Genomic DNA, 8,387 nt, shown 5'->3' with positions numbered 1-8,387 from the left:
TCGTTATAGACTCCCCTACCTTTGGGAAAAGATTTTGACTATCTACCTTATCTATGCCCCTCATTATTTTATAGACTTCTATAAGATCACCCCTAAACCTCCTACTCTCCAGGGAAAAAAGTCTCAGTCTATCCGACCTCTCCCTATAAGTCAAGCCATCAAGTCCCGGTAGCATCCTAGTAAATCTTTTTTGCACTCTTTCTAGTTTAATAATATCCTTTCTATAATAGGGTGACCAGAACTGTACACAGTACTCCAAGTGTGGCCTTACTAATGTCCTGTACAACTTCAACAAGACATCCCAACTCCTGTATTCAATGTTCTGACCAATGAAACCAAGCATGCCGAATGCCTTCTTCACCACCCTATCCACCTGTGACTCCACTTTCAAGGAGCTATGAACCTGTACTCCTAGATCTCTTTGTTCTATAACTCTCCCCAACGCCCTACCATTAACGGAGTAGGTCCTGGCCCGATTCGATCTACCAAAATGCATCACCTCACATTTATCTAAATTAAACTCCATCTGCCATTCATCGGCCCACTGGCCCAATTGATCAAGATCCCGTTGCAATCCCAGATAACCTTCTTTACTGTCCACAATGCCACCAATCTTGGTGTCATCTGCAAACTTACTAACCATGCCTCCTAAATTCTCATCCAAATCATTAATATAAATAACAAATAACAGCGGACCCAGCACCGATCCCTGAGGCACACCGCTGGACACAGGCATCCAGTTTGAATAACAACCCTCTACAACCACCCTCTGTCTTCTGTCGTCAAGCCAATTTTGTATCCAATTGGCTACCTCACCTTGGATCCCGTGAGATTTAACCTTATGTAACAACCTACCATGCGGTACCTTGTCAAAGGCTTTGCTGAAGTCCATGTAGACCACGTCTACTGCACAGCCCTCATCTATCTTCTTGGTTACCCCTTCAAAAAACTCAATCAAATTCGTGAGACATGATTTTCCTCTCACAAAACCATGCTGACTGTTCCTAATTAGTCCCTGCCTCTCCAAATGCCTGTAGATCCTGTCCCTCAGAATACCCTCTAACAACTTACCCACTACAGATGTCAGGCTCACCGGTCTGTAGTTCCCAGGCTTTTCCCTGCCGCCCTTCTTAAACAAAGGCACAACATTTGCTACCCTCCAATCTTCAGGCACCTCACCTGTAGCGGTGGATGATTCAAATATCTCTGCTAGGGGACCCGCAATTTCCTCCCTAACCTCCCATAACGTCCTGGGATATATTTCATCAGGTCCCGGAGATTTACCTACCTTGATGGGGGAATAGGCATTCCGTGTTGGTGTCTACCCTCCATGTGAGCAGTGGTCTTAATCCCATGTACCTGTTGGAGCTGTGCTGGGCCTGGTAGGGGTGGAGCCATGTGAGGGCAGAGGGGGACCACAGAGGAGAGGGGGACCACAGAGGAAAGGGGGGGCCACAGAGGAAAGGGGGGCCACAGAGGAGAGGGGGACCACAGAGGAAAGGGGGGGGCCACAGAGGAAAGGGGGGCCACAGAGGAAAGGGGGGGCCACAGAGGAAAGGGGGGGCCACAGAGGAAAGGGGGGGCCACAGAGGAAAGGGGGGGCCACAGAGGAGAGGGGGACCACAGAGGAGAGGTGGGCCACAGAGGAAAGGGGGGGGCCACAGAGGAAAGGGGGGCCACAGAGGAAAGGGGGGGCCACAGAGGAAAGGTGGGACCACAGAGGAAAGGGGGGGCCACAGAGGAAAGGGGGGGCCACAGAGGAAAGGGGGGGCCACAGAGGAAAGGGGGGGCCACAGAGGAAAGGGGGGGCCACAGAGGAAAGGTGGGACCACAGAGGAAAGGGGGGGGCCACAGAGGAAAGGGGGGGCCACAGAGGAAAGGGGGGGCCACAGAGGAAAGGGGGGGCCACAGAGGAAAGGGGGGGCCACAGAGGAAAGGGGGGCCCACAGAGGAAAGGGGGGGCCACAGAGGAAAGGGGGGGCCACAGAGGAGAGGTGGGACCATAGTGGAGAGGTGGGACTACAGAGGAGAGGTGGGACTACAGAGGAGAGGTGGGACTACAGAGGAGAGGTGGGACTACAGAGGAGAGGTGGGACCACAGAGAAGAGGTGGGACTACAGAGGAGAGGTGGGACTACAGAGGAGAGGTGGGACTACAGAGGAGAGGTGGGACTACAGAGGAGAGGTGGGACTACAGAGGAGAGGTGGGACTACAGAGGAGAGGTGGGACCACAGAGAAGAGGTGGGACTACAGAGGAGAGGTGGGACTACAGAGGAGAGGTGGGACTACAGAGGAGGTGGGACTACAGAGGAGAGGTGGGACTACAGAGGAGAGGTGGGACTACAGAGGAGGTGGGACTACAGAGGAGAGGTGGGACTACAGAGGAGAGGTGGGACCACAGAGGAGAGGTGGGACTACAGAGGAGGTGGGACTACAGAGAAGAGGTGGGACTACAGAGGAGGTGGGACTACAGAGGAGAGGTGGGACTACAGAGGAGAGGGAGACTACAGAGAAGAGGTGGGACTACAGAGGAGAGGTGGGACTACAGAGAAGAGGTGGGACTACAGAGGAGAGGGGGGCCACAGAGGAGAGGGGGACCGCGGTGGAGAGGTGGGACCATAGTGGAGAGGTGGGACTACAGAGAAGAGGGAGACTACAGAGGAGGTGGGACGACAGAGGAAAGGGGAACCACAGAGGAGAGGTGGGACTACAGAGGAGAGGTGGGACCACAGAGGAAGAGGTGGGACCACAGAGGAGAGGTGGGACTACAGAGAAGAGGTGGGACTACAGAGAAGAGGTGGGACCACAGAGGAGGTGGGACTACAGAGGAAGAGGTGGGACTACAGAGGAGAGGTGGGACTACAGAGGAGAGGTGGGACTACAGAGGAGAGGTGGGACCACAGAGGAGGTGGGACTACAGAGGAAGAGGTGGGACTACAGAGGAGAGGTGGGACTACAGAAGAAGAGGTGGGACTACAGAGGAGAGGTGGGACTACAGAGGAGGTGGGACTACAGAGGAGAGGTGGGACCACAGAGGAGGTGGGACTACAGAGGAAGAGGTGGGACTACAGAGGAGAGGTGGGACTACAGAGGAAGAGGTGGGACTACAGAGGAGGTGGAACTACAGAGGAGAGGTGGGACCACAGAGGAAGAGGTGGGACTACAGAGGAGAGGTGGGACTACAGAGGAGAGGTGGGACTACAGAGGAAGAGGTGGGACTACAGAGGAGAGGTGGGACTACAGAGGAGAGGTGGGACCACAGAGGAGGTGGGACTACAGAGGAAGAGGTGGGACTACAGAGGAGAGGTGGGACCACAGAGGAGGTGGGACTACAGAGGAAGAGGTGGGACTACAGAGGAGGTGGGACTACAGAGAAGAGGTGGGACTACAGAGGAGAGGTGGGACCACAGAGGAAGAGGTGGGACTACAGAGGAGAGGTGGGACTACAGAGGAAGAGGTGGGACTACAGAGGAGGTGGGACTACAGAGGAGAGGTGGGACCACAGAGGAAGAGGTGGGACTACAGAGGAGAGGTGGGACTACAGAGGAGGTGGGACTACAGAGGAGAGGTGGGACTACAGAGGAGAGGTGGGACTACAGAGGAGAGGTGGGACTACAGAGGAGAGGTGGGACCACAGAGGAGGTGGGACTACAGAGGAAGAGGTGGGACTACAGAGGAGAGGTGGGACCACAGAGGAGGTGGGACTACAGAGGAAGAGGTGGGACTACAGAGGAGGTGGGACTACAGAGAAGAGGTGGGACCACAGAGGAAGAGGTGGGACTACAGAGGAGAGGTGGGACTACAGAGGAAGAGGTGGGACTACAGAGGAGAGGTGGGACTACAGAGAAGAGGTGGGACCACAGAGGAGAGGTGGGACTACAGAGGAGAGGTGGGACTACAGAGGAAGAGGTGGGACTACAGAGGAGAGGTGGGACTACAGAGGAGAGGGGGACTACAGAGGAGGTGGGACTACAGAGGAGAGGTGGGACTACAGAGGAGAGGTGGGACTACAGAGGAAGAGGTGGGACTACAGAGGAGAGGTGGGACTACAGAGGAGAGGGGGACTACAGAGGAGAGGTGGGACTACAGAGGAGAGGTGGGACTACAGAGGAGGTGGGACTACAGAGGAACAGGTGGGACTACAGAGGAGGTGGGACTACAGAGGAGAGGTGACTACAGAGGAGAGGTGGGACTACAGAGGAGGTGGGACTACAGAGGAAGAGGTGGGACTACAGAGGAGGTGGGACCACAGAGGAGAGGTGGACCACAGAGGAGAGGTGGGACTACAGAGGAGGTGGGACTACAGAGGAGAGGTGGGACTACAGAGGAGAGGTGGGACTACAGAGGAGAGGTGGGACTACAGAGGAGAGGTGGGACTACAGAGGAGGTGGGACTACAGAGGAGAGGTGGGACTACAGAGGAGGTGGGACTACAGAGGAGAGGTGGACCACAGAGGAGAGGTGGGACTACAGAGGAGGTGGGACTACAGAGGAGAGGTGGGACTACAGAGGAGAGGGGGACTACAGAGGAGAGGTGGGACTACAGAGGAGAGGTGGGACTACAGAGGAGGTGGGACTACAGAGGAAGAGGTGGGACTACAGAGGAGGTGGGACTACAGAGGAGAGGTGACTACAGAGGAGAGGTGGGACTACAGAGGAGGTGGGACTACAGAGGAAGAGGTGGGACTACAGAGGAGGTGGGACCACAGAGGAGAGGTGGACCACAGAGGAGAGGTGGGACTACAGAGGAGGTGGGACTACAGAGGAGAGGTGGGACTACAGAGGAGAGGTGGGACTACAGAGGAGAGGTGGGACTACAGAGGAGAGGTGGGACTACAGAGGAGGTGGGACTACAGAGGAGAGGTGGGACTACAGAGGAGAGGTGGGACTACAGAGGAGGTGGGACTACAGAGGAGAGGTGGACCACAGAGGAGAGGTGGGACTACAGAGGAGGTGGGACTACAGAGGAGAGGTGGGACTACGGAGGAGAGGTGGGACTACAGAGGAGAGGTGGGACTACAGAGGAGAGGTGGGACCACAGAGGAGGTGGGACTACAGAGGAGAGGTGGGACTACAGAGGAGAGGTGGGACTACAGAGGAGGTGGGACTACAGAGGAGGTGGGACCACAGAGGAGAGGTGGGACTACAGAGGAGAGGTGGGACTACAGAGGAGAGGTGGGACTACAGAGGAGAGGTGGGACTACAGAGGAGGTGGGACTACAGAGGAGAGGTGGGACTACAGAGGAGGTGGGACTACAGAGGAGAGGTGGGACTACAGAGGAGAGGTGGGACTACAGAGGAGAGGTGGGACCACAGAGGAGGTGGGACTACAGAGGAGAGGTGGGACCATAGTGGAGAGGTGGGACCACAGAGGAGAGAGGGACCACGGTGGAGAGCGGGACCACGGTGGAGAGGGGGACTACAGAGGAGAGAGGGACCACGGTGGAGAGGGGGACCACGGTGGAGAGGGGGAGCACAGAGGAGAGGGGGACCACGGTGGAGAGGGGGACCACGGTGGAGAGGTGGGACCACAGAGGAGAGGGGGACCACGGTGGAGAGGTGGGACCACAGAGGAGAGGGGGACCACGGTGGAGAGGGGGACCACGGTGGAGAGGGGGACCACGGTGGAGAGGGGGACCACGGTGGAGAGGGGGACCATGGTGGAGATGGGGACCGCGGTGGAGAGGGGACCGAGGAGTTTGAAGCGGTCGACCATTTCCAAAGGCTGCAGAGTGGACAAAGAGGGATAACGTAACATAGTCACAGTTACAGGAACAGGAGGAGACCATTCAGCCCCTCAAGCCCATTTTGCCATTCAATTATATCATGGATGATCTGTATCTTAACTCCATCTACCTGCCTTGGTTCCATATCTCTTAATCCCCTTACCCAACAAAAATCTATCAATTCAGTTTTGACATTTTCAATTGACCCCCAGCCTCAACAGCTTTTTGGGGGAGAGAGTTCCAGATTTCCACTCCCCTTTGTGTGAAGAAATGCTTCCTGACATCACCCCTGAACGGCCGAGCTCTAATTTTAAGATTATTCCCCCTTGTTCTGGACTCTCCCACCAGAGGAAATAGTTTCTCTCTATCTACCCGATCGAATCCTTTAATCATCTCAAACACCTCAATTAAATCACCCTCTTAATTTTCTAAACTCAAGTGAATACAAACCTAGTCTATGCAACCTGTCCTCGTAATTTAACCCTTTGAGCCCCGGGATCATTCTGGTCAGCGCGACATGTGAGGGGAAATGTTCTGATTGCATTCTCCTGGCTTGGTGCCTTGAGAGTTGTTGGGATTATGTATTTTGTAATATTGCATAGACAAAGGCTACAGTCCTGTGCCTGTATTGATAATGAGTTCAAAATATGGAATCAAAAACATTCTTAAAGGTTAAATGAACCAACATACCCACTGCCAACGCTGAGGTTACTTAAGATCAGCACCTTTACAGCCAATTCAGCTCAAAACCTTCCCGGTCTCTTCCTTCCCTTTTCATCTTTTCACCTCACTTTACAATCTCGCCCCTTTTTATGCTTTTCTATCTGCATTATTTCCACCTGATCTTGGATGCACCAATTCACATCAGTCTTTAGCAAGAAGTTCCCGGTTCTCTAAACATTTATCCCTCAAGGCCCTCTCTCCGACATCTTGTGAAAGAAAGGACTTGCATTTATATAGAGCCTTTCACGGCCTCCGGACGTCCCAAAGCACGTCACAGCCAACAAAGTACATTTTGAAGTGTAGTCGCTGTTGGAATGTAGGAAACACGGCAGAAAGTTTTGCTCACGGGAAGGTCCCACAAAAAGATAAACGACCGGATCATCTGTTTTAGTTGAGGAATAAATGTTGGCCAGGACACCGGGGAGAACTCCCCCGGTCGCCTTCTCAACCGAAAGACGGTACCTCCGACAGTGCAGCACTCTCTCGGTACTGCACTGAGACTACCAGCCTGGATTCTGTGCTCAGGTCTCTGGAGCGGGACTTTGAAGCCACGACCTTCTGACTCAGAAATGCGAGTGTTACTCACAGAGCCACGGCTGCGAGTTGTACAGGACACCTTGGTGTTCAGTCTTAGCGAGGCATAGAACGTATTATTACCATAAAATGGATAGACAGCAGAGTCTCCAGCTTGGAGTGATAAAGTGAATCTAAATGAGCAAGCTGACCTCGAGGACAGCTGGAGAAACATGTGCTGTTAGTTGCTTCTGCTGCCTTCCACTCTTAGATTTTTAACTATAGCGCTTAATATAAAACAGAACTTAACCGAATTATTTTAATACAAATGGGTTCCTTTACTAACTCTTGATCTTCATCACCCATCACTTTCCATTCAAATCAGAACATGTTGACTCTGGTTTGGTATTCTTCATGTGGAAAGGGTTAGATCAGGAGGAAAGGTTGAGTAGACTGGGCTTGTATTCCTTTGAATGTTGATTTTCACTATATTTGTCGATGACTTGGATGAAGGAATAGAGAGCCGTGTATCTCAGTTTGCTGACGACACTAAGTTAGGTGACACAGTAAATAGTGTAGATGGGAGCAGAAAGTTGCAAGGGGACATTGGTCGATTCAGTGAGTGGGCAAAACTGGGGCAGATGGAGTTCAATGTGGGGAAGTGTGAGGTCATTCACTTTGGACCAAAGAAAGATCGATCAGAGTATTTTCTAAATGGTGAGAAGCCGGGAACTGTGGAGAACCAGAGAGATTTAGGGGTTCAAGTACAGAAATCACTAAACGCCAGTGGACAGGTACAAAAAATAATTAAAAAGGATAATGGAATGTGAGCCTTTATCTCAAGAGGACTGGAATACAAAGGGGTGGAAACTGAGATGTGATTCAGCAAAAGTGGACTGGAAATAGCTACTTGAAGGTAAATCAGTGTCAGAGCAGTGGGAGACATTCAAGGGGGAGATTCAAGAGGTTCAGAGCAAATATGTTCCCACAAAGAAAAAGGACGGGACTCCCAAATCTAGAGCCACCTGGATGACAAGGAGCATACAGGATAGGATAAGGCAAAAAGGGAAGCTTATGTCAGACACCGAGAGCTCAATACCGCAGAAAGCCTAGAGGAGTATAGAAAGTGCAGGGGTGAAATTATAAAGGAAATTAGGAAAGCAAAGAGAGGGCATGAAAAAATGCTGGCAAGTAAAATTAAGGAAAACCCCAAAATGTTTTATAAATACATAAAGAGCAAGAGGATAACTAAGGAAAGAGTAGGGCCTATTGGAGACCAAAAAGGCAACCTGTGTATGGAGGCGGAAGATGTGGGTCTGGTTCTTAATGAATACTTTGCGTCTGTCTTCACAAAAGAGGGGGACGATGCAGAGATTGTAGTTAAGGAGGAGGAGTGTGAAATATTAAATGGGATAAACATAGTGAG

This window comes from Heptranchias perlo, chromosome 9 (assembly GCF_035084215.1).
Source record: "Heptranchias perlo isolate sHepPer1 chromosome 9, sHepPer1.hap1, whole genome shotgun sequence".
NCBI lineage: Eukaryota > Metazoa > Chordata > Chondrichthyes > Hexanchiformes > Hexanchidae > Heptranchias > Heptranchias perlo.
The sequence above is the reverse complement of the archived record's forward strand: the minus strand, read 5'-3'. Positions refer to the sequence as shown.